We start from the raw sequence: 16,443 nt of genomic DNA on the forward strand, positions 1-16,443 counted from the left end.
GGAGGTTACCTACGTGTGTTGCTTACATTCTGCTGTTGTGTCTGGGTCGCTTTTACTTTCAGTGAGTATAGTCATCTGCACTTCCTCTCCTCCTATTTTAAGCTGTGATTTCTCTCTGTGGTGTTAGTAGGACCCAATCAGGCCAGGTCTGAGGGGGTGTGCCCACTAGGGAACTTGGGAGTGACTTGGTGGTATTAGCAAAATTTGTTGTTGTTGTGGGCCACTAATCCTATGCCAGATCCCTAGAATTGCTTTGGGAGCTCCAGGTCTTCCAGGGTTCACAGCTGGGCATGAAGCAATGGCTGGTCTCAGTGAGGTGGCTGGGTGCCACATGCAATGGCAGCTGTGCAGCTGGTGGCTGGGCACAACACATGACGGCTGCTGGGGCCCATGTCTTTGTGCAGCCCGGTGTATGTGTGTAGCAAGTGTGGCAGCTGTGTGGCTGAACAGAGTGCATACATGGCTTTTACAAAACATTTTCACAGCAAGAACAGCCGGCTTGGAGTGGCCTTCTCCTCAGGAGAACTCAGGGAAATGGTGCACTGCCACTGAATCAGGCAGCAAATGTCTGTGTATCCCTGCCTCTGGCAGGTGACTCTGTGTTTATGTAGCAGGAAAGGGAGGAAAATGGCATCTGCCAACTCCCTTGTTTTCATAAAAGTTCCCCAACATGCTCCAAAATCTGTATGAATAGATCTGTCTTCTGTTTTTCCTCAGCATTGTGCAAACTGCCATTTTTTGGTTGCCTCTCCATGCAGGCTGCTGTCTCATTAAAGTCAGTGACCCAGCTATAACTCACCCTCCCTGTTCACCCAGTGCTGAATCAGCAAACTTTTAAGGCTCTAAGCTCCAAGTATCACTGGTTTTATGAACTCATGGAATTTATAAAATGCTTTGGTTTTTAAAGCAAAGCATTATGAGAATTAGTCTTCCCTGTGTGAACTGCCTGGTGCAAAGGCCCATTTCTCTTCCTCCTCCACATGCACAGCTCCCTCTTTCCTGTGGTCAGCCTCCCTCCACATTTCTGATCTTCCTAAATTTTAAGCTTCAGCTTCCTGTCTATATTTAGTTGTGAAGTTTGTTCTTCCAGCCCTCAGATTGCTCTCTGGTTTGTTGACTTGGATGTGGATATCTATTTGAAAATGTGGGATGTGATGGGCTCAGGAATCTCCTATTCTGACATCTTCCCAGGAGTTTTTCACTCTATGTCTTTTAACTCATTAGTTTTATTAATTTACATTGAAGGTAATTATTGACAAGTAAGCAATTAATATTGCCATTTTGTTAATTGTTCTGTTTTATTTGTAGTTCTTTTGTTCTTGCTACCTTTCTTTGTGGTTTGATGATTTTTTGTCGATATATGGTTTATTTACTCTTCAGTTTTTGTAGATTTACTATAAGCTTTCTTTGTGGTCACCTTGGGATTCACATTAAACTACTTATAGTTATAATGGTCTGATTTAATCTGATAACAACCTCAATTGTACACTAAATATCTACACTTTTATTACTAGGGTTAAAGTAATATATGTGCCATTATACAGTATTATAATATTCTATTTGTCTATATACTTACCTTCACTAGTGAGACTTGTATTTTCATATGCTTTTTTGTTTCTGTTGAGTGTTCAGTTTTTAACTTGAAGATTAAGTTGAATCCACCACTTGAAGTGGTGACAAATTCCCTCATTGTTTTGTTTAATTGGGAAAGTCTCTCTTCTTTATTAAAAACAATGTTTTAGGGGCGCCTGGGTGGCGCAGTCGGTTAAGCGTCCGACTTCAGCCAGGTCACGATCTCGCGGTCCGTGAGTTCGAGCCCCGCGTCAGGCTCTGGGCTGATGGCTCGGAGCCTGGAGCCTGTTTCCGATTCTGTGTCTCCCTCTCTCTCTGCCCCTCCCCCGTTCATGCTCTGTCTCTCTCTGTCCCAAAAATAAATAGAAAACGTTGAAAAAAAAATAAAAAAAAAAAACAATGTTTTATAGGAGATGCAGGCTACCAGTTAGGAAGTAAATAAGACATGAGAATAAAAGTAGAGCAAGAGGAATATAGTCCATTAAATTATAATACTGTTGTATGAAGACAAATTGTAGCTACACTTATGGTAAGAATAGCATAATATATAGAGATGTGGTATCATTCTGTTGTATACCTGAAACTAACTGTGTGCCAACTATATCCAAATGAAAAAGGGAAAAAAGTTTATTCTTTTTAAATAAATCTTGCAAATGATACATGTTAAAATGTAAACATATTTAAAATATTAAAAATTTAAAATTTTTTTCCAGGATTAATATTCTTGGTTAGCAATTTTTTTTTCTTTTAGTCTTTTAAATACACCATCCCTTTATCTCCTGGCATGCTTGGTTTCTACTGAGAAACTACTTATAGTCTTATGGGAGTTCCCTTGTGTATGCTAGGTTGCTTACATATTGCTGCTTTTGAAACTCTGTCTTTGAACTCGACAATTTAATTATGATGTGTTCTAGTATATGCCTATTTGGTCAAATCTGTTTGGTGACTTTTGGGCTTCATTAATTTCTTTTTTAATGTTTATTTATTTTTGAGAGGAGGGGAGACAGAGAGAGGGAGACACAGAATCCAAAGCAGCCTCCAGGCTCCAAGTTGTTAGCACAGATTTTGATATGGGGCTCAAACTCACGAATGGTGAGATCATGACCTGAGTTAAAGTCGGATGCTTACCTGACGGAGCCACACAGGCACCCCCATTAATTTCATTTCCCTTACCAAATTTGGGAATTTTCAGCCAATATTTCTTTAAATAGAAATTCTGCCCCTTTTGTCTCTCTTCTTCTGGGACTCCCATAATGTAAATATTGTGTTACTTCATAGAATTCCATACTTCTGTAGGCTTTATGTGCCCACTTTAATTCTTTTATATTTTTGTCCCTCTGACTGGGTAATATCAAGTGACTAGCCTTCAAGTTCATTAATTCTTTCTTCTGTTAGATTGAACATGCTGTTGAAGTTGTCTATTAAAAATTTTTACTGTGTTATTGTATTATTTATTTCTAAGATTTCTGTTTGATTTTTTATGGTTTTAATTTTTTAGTTAACTTTTTTTGGTTCATGTATCATTCTCCTGATTTCATTCATCTGCCTATGTATGTTCTTTTCTAGTTCCCTGAGCTTCTTTTAGACAAGTTTTTTGTGTTCTTTATCAAGCTGTTTGTAGATTTGTTTATTTTAAAATGGTTATTGTAGCTTTATTGGTTTCCTTCGATAGTGTTATATTTCCCTAATCTCCTCTAGTCCTTGTATCCTTCTATTGGTATCTGCACACTTGAGAAAGTCACATCTTATAGTATTTACAGCTTGGCTTAAGAATAAAAAGTCCTTTACCAATAAGTCCAGCCTAAGATTCTGGGTAGACCAGCTCTTAGCATACATGGACCAGCAGGGAAAGCTACCAGTGCTGTTAGTTTCAGTGGGAACATTAGCTGGGCCCTGAAATTGCAGGTGCCCTTGGATGGACTTTGTCTTCAGGTAGGGACATTGAATGGACTGTTCATTAAGATGGTGATCTGGCTGAACTCCTTCATTAGTTGGGTCCCCTCGATGGGCTCTGCAATTTGACAGGACTACTTGTTGGGCTCTAAGTTTCACTGGGGTTTCCTGCATAGGCATTACTGCTGGCTGGGCTACACGGTTGGGCTGCTAGCTTACCTCTCCAGGTAGGCAGAGGATCTGGTTGGGCTCTATAGCTGGGATGCAGGTTGGACTCCCTGGTTGGGTAGGGCTGGTTGGAGGCATTCCTTGTTGTAGCAATGTTACTGGCAAGATATCCAATTTTCCAAACTGCTAGTGGGAACACAGGTCTTCTGCTAAGATTTGCATCACTCATGAACCCATTTCCCTGTGGACCCATGTCCCTTTTCCCTGTTTCTAACAGTCCCCATGTGGTCTGCCAATTTAAATTCCTCCTGTTCCATGTAAGACAAGAGAGAAGTGGGTATCTCAGTATCCCAAAACACTGGAGAGGTTGGATGTATTCTCCACTTTCCCCAGTGGAGAAATCATGGGCCAAGGAGATAGTTCCTGAAGAAGATCTGGTACTGTGCCAGCGTGGGGGAAGGTGACAAGAATAAAATGAATCCTTTACTCTGACCCTTTTTAATTTTTTTAATCAATTTTTGTACTTCCCAAGTCTGCTAAAAGACCTGTGAGGCCTGTGATTCTCAGAAAGGCATTTTTGTTTGTATATTTGCTAAATTGATTTTCCTGTGAGGGAATTAGGGTCAGAGACCTCCTTTTCTGTCATCTTGCTGATGTCAGTCCACATTAGCCTTAAGTCTTAAATATGTATACTGATAACAAATATGTGTTTGTGATCGGTTATGCAACAATCAAACTTTGAAAGAATAGAGGCTTTTGAACACTGATAACAACTAAAATATGACATGCTGATTAACAAGAATCATGGAAATTTCTCTAAAAGATTTATATTATTTATTATAAAATTATACTCAAAGACAAGATAAAATATTTTTAAAAGGGAATTTTTAGACCAAGCTGTGAAAAGAGTTACTAAGTTTTGGACTGATAAAGTGAAATGTCCATTACTCATATCCAGGAACTTCTAACCATGACTTTAGAAATACTTACCTCTTTAAGAATTAGAAAATTAGATATCAAGAGGAGCTAAGAAGAATGCCATAGGAAAATGTGAATTATATTATAGGACTTTTCTTTTACCTCAATCATATATGTGGGTGGATTTTTCAACAAGCAGCAAACTCATTCATACAGAGGGAATATGAGGAAAATTTGGGAATTGTGTAACATTTGTATAGGATTAAATAATTTAGGAAATTACACAAATATGTGCTGTTTGTCAGGAAAAAAATCTTTCTAAGAAACATATAAGATAAGTCTAAGGTCAATGTTACCTGAGATATGATGGCAATTTGACTTTATTTAGATTCAAACTTTAGAAGGTTTTACATATTTTTTGTAAAGTTGTATATGATGTCTATATGACCACACATATGTCTGTAAGCTAAAGCTGATGCTTACATTGTGAACAGTGCCTGACTAAATTGTACCATCTCAACTTTTGGAATTCCTAAACATATATAATTCAATAAAAGAAGTCATTTTGTATCTGTGGTGATTCACAACCTCTGTAATATCTTATAAGGACTCAAAATTTGGTAACTGTTAGTCGTGTATAATCTGATAGGCAAGTGGAATGAATAAACCATTCCATAAGAAAGTATTTGACTAAATTAAATCAAGCCGCTGACTCACAGTGATCCAAATTCCACTGATTTTATTAAAAATTATATTAACTCTCTGTTGTAAGTATGTACTTCTTTCTTTGAATTTGGAAAACTTATAAATTTAGGGTTTAAGCCTAACCCTTTATCTGGTACAATGAAAAAATAGTCATAATCAGATATAATAAAGAGTTTGTGGGTTTCCCTGGGCTAATTATGCCATTATGTGACCAGGTGCTGAAAAATATCCCCCTGAGGAAGTGTATTATCGTTATGGAACAGGAGGCTTGGTCTGCATTAAAGTGTAACAATGACAGACTGGTGATCATCACACTAGACAGAGTCCTACCAGGTGATGTTGATAACATACTACCATCAAGGTAAAGAAGAACCCAAGTGAATGCATGCTTCACATATGAGACCAACACCTACGATTGAGCAAGTTTTAATTATTAAGGATAATTAAGACATTTTAAGGATAAATTATTTAGATAGTTACTTACAATAACATGAAAGCTGAAGAGAAATCTCAGCTTTCTGAGATCAAGAACTTTAAGGATAAATTCTTTAGTTACTTACAATAACATGAAAGCTGAAGAGAAATCTTTAATAGACAGGATAGATAAGTTGCTTTGTTAATGTCTTCTTACATTGACCATTGTAATTTTGATATTTATTCTAGTTAATATTATTTGTGCATGAAACTTAGAGTATTCACCTTTTAGTTTTGAAATTGTGTCTCTTAACTTCAAGGAATTTTAAATTAATTATCAGTTGTCTCGAATATGGGTTTAGCACTTCAAGAATCCTCTATTTTTGTCATAGTACATCAGATCCACGAATTTTATCATTTAAATTTAGAATAAACAGAAAATTTCAAGTGTCATAAAGTCAAAAAAAGCAATCTTAAAAAATAATCTTCAATGTTATTGAATATACTGATGGGAAAGAATTTACATAATCAAGTTTAATACAATTATATTCAAACTGACAATTCCTGAGCAATGACACAAAATCCAACTTCTTTCTGTCTTATATAGCCATAGGGGGCCCATTTAACCATACTGAAATAGATGTGCAAATGAGGAAGAAACATTCCTACCCAAATATTAAGAGTTAGTTACTTCGGAAGTCCCCAAATATATCATTACATAAAAATGAACCTACAGCGTTTAGGACTTGACAATCCCCAGTTTCCATACTTTAGATTTATATGATTATTAAATGATGGGGCACCTGGGTGGTTCAGTTGGTTGAGCGTTGGCTCAGGTCATGATCTCACAGTTTGTGAGTTCCAGCCCTGTGTCGGGCTCTGTGCTGACAGCTCAGACCTGGAGCCTGTTTCAGGTTCTGTGTCTCCCTCTCTCTCTGCTCCTTCCCCACTCGTGATCTCTCTCCCTCTCTCTCAAATAAATAAACATTAAAAAATTTTATATGGTTATTAAATGAATACCTTCAAATATTACTAGTGAAAATGTGGATTAATTCAATTCTACTTCTATGCCTTAGGTTTTACCCTTATAAAAAGTTCTTATGTGAAGATTAAAATGGTGCCATTATGAAACTAAAAGAGATTTATTAAATACTATATTTATAAGTAAATGTAAAATTGACCAAATTGCAAACCTTATTTGTATAGAAATGCTGAAATGTTGAAGAACATATTTAGTGCTTTGGGACAATTGCAGAAACATGTAATTAAGATGCAAACAAGATGAAATAAAAACCTAATGCAGGATACAGCAATAGAGAAAATGGAGAATGGAGTTGGGAAAGAATTTGGAACTGGCCATCCAGAAATGAAATCCTGTTTCAAAAAAATAGCTAAGGAATTTTCATAAGCCTTCACTTGTATAACTGAACAACCAGTTATTCAATAAGTACAGTATATACTTAATAGTACTGAACTACAAGATTTCACCTACTTAGGAAAACCAGATGTTTGGCAGGATACTACCTCTGGATTGATAAATAGTGTTGTAAAAAGAGTAATCATATTATAGAAAAAGGTAAAATTTGGCGACTAAAGATTGAAACTCCTGAAAACCAAACTAATAAAATTAATTTTACAAAGAAACATAAATTTCTTCTATATGTATGTGAATCTGATATGCTAGATGGGTGCCTAAACTTCAACTGAAGCAATGAAACATTGAAATCAACTTATTTGGCTGAAACAGTCTACGTGCTTATAAGTGGGTAATGATTTATTTAAATTACCAATAATTCCAGAGATGCCTTGGTGGCTGAGTCTGTTAAGCTTCCAACTTCAGCTCGGTCATGATCTCCCAGTCCGTGTGTTCAAGCCTCACATCAGGCTCTGTGCTGACAGCTCAGAGCCTGCAGCCTACTTCAGATTGTGTGTCTCCCTCTCTTTCTGTCCCTCCCCCACTCATATTCTGTCTGTCTCTCTCTCTCTCTAAAAAATAAACATTAAAAAATTAAATTTATAAATATATATTTATATAAACATTATATAAATATATAAATATAATTCCTAATAGTTTTACACATTTGGGTTCCATGCTTGGCTTTTTTGGTGTCTTATAGCAAGACATACTTCTAAGAGTTAGATATTTGTATTATAAGAGGTGAATGGCATACTTTGGTGACAGATTAATTCCACATAAGTCACTGGACTAGTAAAGATTCATCCTCAAGCAGGGTTTATTCATTAGTCAATCTGGATATTGGGGTGTTCTTATTGAATTACTGGTCTACTTAATGTGATCCTATGACAAAGTTTTTACTTCTTACCTGAATTTGATGTGATTAATAGTGAAGAAAATTTTGACTCATTGGTATCCAGATCTATATTTGATACTTATCTGGGTGTCTATGTGACTAAAGCAATATATTTTTAAGCTTAAATGATATTCTAATAGTGGCATGTTGTTTTAAAGTCACTGACGAACTTTTAATAAACAAAGGATCCTGTCAACAATGATAACGATGTGAAATTAATTTTCTATTTGTATTAAACCTAAAATTGATTCTACTAATGAGAAACATAGATGAATTTCAGCTTTTAAATATTATGTTAATGTCATATTTTCAATATAGTAAGTTGTATGCTATGAATTATGGAAACTTCTTGGAAATGAGTACTATTCCCAGTGACCTAATACTTTTTTGTAAATACTGTTTTACGTGGCTTCAAGTGTGTCATTTTAGAAGAGTTCATGTGCAATGGACCATGCCAAATGATATTGTTATAACATCCTTTGAATTTATATATGTATATATATTAAATTACATATATATGTATATATATGTAATGATAAGTGGAATGCTGTGTTTTTCTGACACTATGAGCGGCTTTCCAAAGAAACCTGCATTGTGTAATTCATGTGTAAGATGATCAGTATTCTACAACCTCTGTAATAGGTCATTATTTTGAGTACTGACCAAATTGTATCAAGGAAAAGCTTTCAAGAACCATACTCCAAGAGAGACTTAGGTTTATGCGTTGATACCTGTCCTGTTCCTGTACACCTAAAATCATCATTGCAGAGAAAGAGCACAGTTTGGCCTTAAACTTGGGGGAATTAATATAAGTCAGGTGCCTAGCACTGAATATATCAAAACTCCTGTCTGAATCAGGATTGTCTGGTAAACAATTGTCTGGTAAACATCTTCAGGTATGAGTGTATGTATGCACTAGGAATGTCATAGCTAGGGTCAAAAGTGAGAACTTCTTGTCTTCAAGAGTGATGATGACTGAAAGTCATGATCAAAAAGATTATGATAAAGACAAACTCATCATAGGTGAAGGTGAAATTCTGGGATAGGATTGTCGGAACATGTTGGAACTCATTACTTTTCTCTAGGCATTTTATCTGGGGCTTGAGACAAGGAATTCTTGAAGGAAACTCATGTTACCCAATCCTGTCCATGCGCTCAAAAGTGAAAAATAAATGTTCCTTCTATAAACTTTGTTTCAGGGATTTATAATTCTTAAGAGCTGGGAACATTCAAGATTCAGTCCTTCCCTGTTTTTCTTTCAATGTGTCTTTGAGTAAGACATCTTACCAAGGGTTGAAACACTGCATTGATAGTATATTTCTGGTTTTCTTTGGTCACAGATATATGCCAAAACGCAATTGACTGGAGAAGATGCTCTTCTAGGGCATACAAGTTTACACATTACGTAACTTGGATAGAGACATGGATTTTTTCTGAATAAGTGACTGATAAATGCAATGTGATTTTATTACAAAATCTTTTGTTTGAACTTGAAATTTATATTGAAATTGAGAAAAAATAGATCCACTGGTTCTCAGTACAATGTTTAATATTCTCATTCTACATACAAGATAAAATCAATCTCTGTAATTTTATGGGATTTTAACTGCTTTGGGTTACTTTGGAGTCATTGAAAATTTTTCTATATCTGAACTACTATTAAGTAGTTCTACTGGTTATAGGACTAAAATTTGAAACTTAAAATTGTGTGTATTCATGAAGAAACACATATAAGAATTCCAGATCCTGATACGATTCCATTATTACATACAATAAGGATATGCAACAAATGATGCTCGAAGTTCTAATTTACACTCTGAATTGGCTAGTGTCACCAAACCAGCATTATGAATTATTATTCTCAATTTAGTGACTATCTTACTTGAAGCACTCTCAGGAAGAAAACTACTTTTTTACTGAAAATTTATTGAAAGGATATGAGACTTTTTTTGTGCTCTGGTTCTCACTCCATTTTGCAATTTTCTTTGGCCTAAATATACAAGTAAACATATGTACACTAATTATTGTATTTTCCTTGTTCTGCTTTTGTCAAAATTGTGACATTTAAGAGAACTCACAACATAATGGCTTATTGGTCATGATCTGAAATGGCTTATTGGTCATGATCTGAAAACTCACTTATATAGTTCCAAAGAATTCATAAAATGGTCACAATTTCAATCATCCTGACCTCTTATTAGGTTTTCATGTGGCTGAAAGAATACGATTTTATGTGAATTTATATGCAATGAACCATGGCAAATACTCTGACATGAACTCTTGACTGGATAGAATATTATTGGCCAATGGATATCTCCCATGTTCACAACCACCACATGAAAGTTTATCCCAAATTAAGAAACCTGTATATATTGTCTTTTTTATGCTTGGTAAATGAAAGATGCATGAATTCTGTAAGAGGTCATTTTTGCAGATATGGTCATAAGACTTCCTTAACATAGAGCATGGATAAATCACAAGCCCGGGACAGATGTAACAATATGTTTTGCAATCTATCTTACAACTAACTACACAGATAATGACTTTGAAAAAGAGCACTGTTTGCTGCCACAGAATGAAGCTATGTGAGTCAGGTGTCCATGATGGTATATGACAAAAGTCATATCTATTTTGGCATCACAAATTACAAAATCTATATCTGATAAACATATACAGGTCAAAGCATATACATGGGTAGGTAATGCCATAGCTAGATCAAAATTGAGAATTCATATTGTCTTGAAGAGAAATTATGACCTAAAAATCATGCTCAATAAAATTCCAATGAAGCCCAATGTAGTCAATAATGCCAAAGCAAAACGTTGAAGTTCCATATTTCCTTTGTAGAGTAATGGGATTTGGTTCTTCAGGCAACCAGTCCCTTCAGGGAATCTCTTATATAGGTTTCATGTCAACAACACATCCTCAAGTTTAAGCTATATTTGGTGAACTATATTTCATCACAAAAAGCTATTCTTCAGAGCATCCCTTAGTTATATTTTTATCATTGTGTTATTCAGTTAGAAATTTTGGAAAGAATTGTGCTGTTTCATTAAAATCTGAAGTGATTGAATATGTTTGGTCATAGATATAGGTGACACAGAAAATTGGATACAAAAAGCCAGACTTAAGGAGATAAATAAGTGACTCTTTTCAAAAATGTAAATACTGTAGAGGGTTGATTTATGCCTGGAAATCAGCCCATTGGAATAGTACCCCTGCAAACCTTTTAGCTATACCTAAAATGGATAAGATTCCAAATGGATGAAATGTTTCCTCCACTACCCCTCCACCACAGAAACATTACCATCTGTCTGTGCACAGATTGAAAACTAACCATAATACATTGATACACTGAAGAGATAATAACTTCTGGGATCTTCACTGCATACTCAAAAGAAAGTCCTATAAGGAAGGATCATGGCCATGACATCCAAAAAGTGAAATGCAAGAATTAATCTGCCAATTGGTATTGGCTAAAAAAAACTGTTAAGTATTCAGATAACTACATCGTGACCCCTGAGTATTATTAGGTCTTTAAAATTTCAATTTAAGGAATTGTGGGTTATTGGTGATGACAGTTTTTCCTAATTGGCCCTTTAATCTGTTTGATTTTGCCAAATGAAACACAAGCTTCACATTTGACATTCTTCTCAAGACACAAATCCTTTAGAAGCTGGCACCATAAAGTAAAAAGATTTAAAAAAATTAGGAAGAAAAATTTATCATATATATATATATATATATATATATATATATATGATATTGAGATCTTTGAAGCTTTGTTCAAAGAAGAGAAATAAAGATATATATTACAAAGAAAACCTTTTGCATTACTGATTGGAAGATCTTGATAACAACATGAAAGAGGAGTCTGAACAAAAAGAATATGTCATTCAGATCATGGCCTAAAAAGCCTTATGCAAGGGTTTGTCTCAGTGATGGGTATTGAGGACATTTTCAAGCCTCTGGCTATCTGTCTCAATAAAACTAATTCTACATGATTTTATAGGGTCATTTTATGGGTGTTCATGGCCAATAGTCACGCCCAATTATCCACATACGAGTACTGCTGTCTAGACAAAAAAAAAGCCATAAACTTGATTTTACCAGACACGTCCTGAACTCTTTTCCAATCTAGAAACTTATTTACAAGGACTTCTCTTCGATGTTGAATCAATGGTGCTTAGCATTTTCATAAGCTAAATTTAAATGTATTTCTTAGAAATTAATTAACAAATTTATTTTGTATTGATTCATTCATTATTTTATCCATTAATACTGGGTGAATCATGGAATTTCAGACTTAAGATAACAATCCCCTCAAGGCAATCCCTTGTGGTGTACAATGTCTATAAGATTCCATGTACCTCACACTTGCTTATATTTTAGGCTTTGTTTCATGATCCATGATCCATGATACAAAAGAGCCTTTATTTGGAATAATTCTATAGTTTTTTCCCTCCTTGTGTCTTCAGGTGAACGTTTTGTCAATGGTTAACTTAATGATATGAAGTGAGATGATGCCTTTGATGATAGATACAGGCCACAAAGAACATGGACAAAAGGAGAGGCTCACCTAAAGGCAATAAATGTTTGACTCATTTTGGAAAACTAAATAGTAGAGAGTTGATTTTCTTCCTGAGTGAAACCCTACAAGAAAGAATCTCTAGAAAGCATAACTTTGTCATTTTCAAAGAAATAGGTAATGTGGCAGTGGAGGATATCATTCTTTCATGGCCACTGGGAAACATGGCACAAGTAAGTAGGTGTTCAGGTTGAAGAAAATATCTCAAATACACTTCAAAGATGGTAACAGTTGGAGTATGCATTCGAATCTCAGAACACTTCCCCTAGAAAAGGCTCCAACTATGGTGTTCAGAGGGTAAGATGCAAAACTTTACCACACCCATGGATCTTAGTTGCAGGACACTGAAGAGGATTCAGATAGCTAACTTGTGACTCCATAGATTGATAAAACTTCCAATGACAATTTAACAAATTGTGGGTTATTGGTATTGCTAGCTGTTCATGATGAGAACTCTGACCAGCTAAGTTTCACCCAAGAGGGCACTAGTTTTCATACCATTTGAAGAATTTATTTGGGGAAAAGTTATGTCTTAAAGAATGGACAATCAAGAATACAAAAACTCTGTCAAAAATACTTTCATAGATATAAATTAAAAATTCTTCAGAATCATTAAATCAACTCCTTCATGAGATCATGTTTCTTTTATGAAATAACTGGAACCATACACCTGGATTATGAAGTGTTGTTAGCACTTCATATGGATGAAGTGTTAGCAGGATATGGAAGACAATATAAACAAAACATACATGGCTTTTGAAACATGAACTGGAAGTTCTAGTGCAGGGATCTCCCTAGATGATAGGGAGCAAGTATCTTTTAAAGACTTCAGATGTAGGTTTTCCAGAAAACCAATTCCATATCAATTAATAGTATCATTTCAAGAGTGATCCCGAACAATATTAAATTACTGCTCCAAGAAAATCAAATATAAGCAAGAAAAATTAATGAGCCATAAAAGTAAAATTATGAAAAACATAGAGAGTTTACAAATAAAGAATTCAAAGTCTGGGCCTTTGAATGAGTATAAATCTATATATATAAATGAAGACTATTTTCATATTTAACATTTATTTATGAATGAAGGTACATATGGATTTGCTAAAGCATTATAATTATACATGAATTTATTGATTTAGTCTAAATAAATTCATTTATTATGTAATTAATGAAGGTGTAAGAAATATAAAACAAAAATGGCACATATGGGAAGGTGGCTTTGACAACTGTCCTACTTCTCTCTACACAGAACACATCCTCAGATGAAGATTCCCCGCCCCCATATGCACATATGTCAGCTTGGCTCCAGGAATAGGCACAAACTCATGTGGCACCCGGGTTTCCTGCTTTCCAGAAACCATCTCTGGTAAGCATGTTCAGGTGGGAGCACATGGACATGTGGGCAGTGCCTTGGTCAGGTCGATGATAAGAACTTATATTGTCTTTAAGACAGATGATGACCTAAAAATCATATGCAATAAAATCATACTGAGGCTCAGTAGAGAGCAAAATCATGGGTAAGAATCCCAGGATGACATGTAGCACTCAGAGAGTGATAGAATTTGAGGATTGAGATTACCAATCCCCAGAGGTATCCCCCTGTGTCCATCCACTGTCAGTGGGATTCCACATTCCCAAGATATGCTCATGCTGTAGGCTTTGTATGCAAACACATAGTTCCTCCCAAGACACCTCATTTGGAGCTATTCCTTAGCACCATTGGTCTTCTTGTGTTTTTCAGCGGGATTTCATGACCAGGGTCTCATCGTTGTCTCCACCATGTGAGGTGAGTGAATGCATCTGACCAGAGACAGAGGCTGCAGAAGACATAGGGTGCATGGGGAGGCTCTCTTCAGGGCAATGCTTGACTTTTAGTCAGGATGGAGACATTCATGGCCATCACATTCTTTGTGACCATCAGCCCTACACAGTAGGAAGTCAAGAAAGTGAAACATTATCATTGCACCTGAAAGGTATCTTAATGTCCAGGGAGGACAATTCTCCTCCATTGGAACACAGGCCACATTAATTTGTATCAGTTTGTGCTCAGCGTGAGGCCAATATTGCTAATGCACTTCAGAGACACTAAGTACTAGATGGGCATTGAAGCCTCATGCAGCATCCAGCAGGGCAAGGGACCAGCCCAGGGCATCCAGAGAGAGTGGTGCAGGAATATAACTGGGGGGGGGGAGTCTTCTTACCTGGATGACATTAGACAGAATTCTAATAGCAGAAAGATGGCACCTGAGAAGTGCTTAATTCTTCCCCAGGTCTAGAGACATAGCTGTATAGACTAGGTCCTGTGTAGTGTTCCCCATCTGCTCGCTGGTCGTGGCTTCTAAGCATAATGGGTCCACTGGTCTCTTACCAATTGATGTGGAGCAGTTCCTGCAGATGCCATCTTTGTGGGTGGCCAGGACCCTGGGAAGAGCAAAACCACTCTAGCATGTATGTTACTACAAGTGAGGTTGAGAATTTTGAATAGGATGGTCATGACTCCCCCATGAGATCCCTTCCTATGTGCACCCTTCCACCAAAGAGGAAGGGTATGATTACAAACCATACTAGCATCTCTCCCTGAATCACATTCACCACCAAATCATGAAGAGAGAAGTTGGTCTCAGCAGGGACATATAGGCATTGCTCTTTGAAGATGTGGATTGTGATAGGATGCACAGCAGGGCACTCTATACCTCAGAAAGACATCTGTCAGGCAGGGTCTAGGGCAACACTTTGCCTGAATGGAGGACAGTGGGCAGCTTTTCAGAACTCCATGTACATGAATTCCTAAGAAAGCATTTCATAGTGCTTTATATCCTGGCTCCCTGTGTCCCCAGAAGCCCTGTGCCCAGGCCAGGCTTCAACATAGAGCTCATTCCTAGGAATAACGAATGCTGTGCTCTACATACCATGGCCCTCAAATTTGCATGCCACATTCAGGAAAGCAGTGTGCCGGGACTGCTCCTCGGTTGTACATAAATGATGCTCACCCCCCTGTGTGAAAACTCAGAATTTCATTGCTGTGGGTTCAGCTATATGGGTAGAGATCCTTCTGCACTGTGCTGGATACTTCTTGTCTTCAATCATTACATAATGGATTCATGTGTTGAGACATAGCATTCTGCAACTGGAACTAGCAGGTGTGGGCCAGAAGGGCAGAAGGAATGCATAGGGTGTTTTAAAAGCTGAAGTATCTTTTGAACACAAACCACATACCTATATGAAGATGTCACAGCAAAATATATATGAGCTTGTCCCAGCTTCAAGAATAATCCCAACTCAAGACATGCCACACATCCCACCCTCCAGAAACTATCTCTTGTAAGCATGTTCAGAAGGGGGGACCCAGACAAGTGGTGACTGCCTCAGTTGTGTCAATTATGAGAACTCATAATGTCTAGAAAAGACATTATAACATAAAAGTCATCCTAAATAAGATTATGATGAGGCCAAATGGAATGGAAAATCCTGTGGCAGGATCCAGGGGATTCATGTGGCCAATGGAGAGTGATGGATTTATGACTTGAGATGACTGATCATTTGACTCCTGGGTTTGGCTCTTCAACGTCCTTAGGCAACCAAATGTCCAGACATGCTCATGATGTGGGGCTTTGTATGCTGAACCATAACTCCTTGGCCTTTTCATGCAATAGACAATTTAGATGGTGCCTTGCCCAAAGAAGATCAGAGCTCCTCTTCCATACACACTCTTGCCAATAAAGTTCACATCTTTGGAAACCAGGAAGCATCTCTCCATAAGGCCCCACTGGACTGATGGTCAGGAAGAAATGAGTGGACACTGCACTCCTTGTTAGGAGATGGTGATGTTGATGGAATGCACACCAGGCCATTGGACATACCAGGTATTTTCTG

At 36.7% G+C, this 16,443-nt stretch overlaps 3 non-coding genes across 3 annotated transcripts; all 3 read left to right on the forward strand.

Annotated features, from left to right (window-relative positions):
- The first annotated feature begins 10,694 nt into the window (after positions 1–10,694).
- On the forward strand, positions 10,695–10,775 carry LOC122223366. The gene has a single exon (XR_006204243.1). It is a non-coding gene; the product is annotated as a small nucleolar RNA SNORD115 (small nucleolar RNA).
- A 3,211-nt stretch (positions 10,776–13,986) lies between these two features.
- Positions 13,987–14,067, forward strand: LOC122223364. The gene has a single exon (XR_006204241.1). It is a non-coding gene; the product is annotated as a small nucleolar RNA SNORD115 (small nucleolar RNA).
- Positions 14,068–15,941: 1,874 nt separating this feature from the next.
- LOC122223365 lies at positions 15,942–16,021 on the forward strand. The gene has a single exon (XR_006204242.1). It is a non-coding gene; the product is annotated as a small nucleolar RNA SNORD115 (small nucleolar RNA).
- The last annotated feature ends 422 nt before the right edge of the window (positions 16,022–16,443 follow it).

The sequence above is a fragment of the Panthera leo genome, chromosome B3, assembly GCF_018350215.1.
Source record: "Panthera leo isolate Ple1 chromosome B3, P.leo_Ple1_pat1.1, whole genome shotgun sequence".
NCBI classification, from domain to species: domain Eukaryota; kingdom Metazoa; phylum Chordata; class Mammalia; order Carnivora; family Felidae; genus Panthera; species Panthera leo.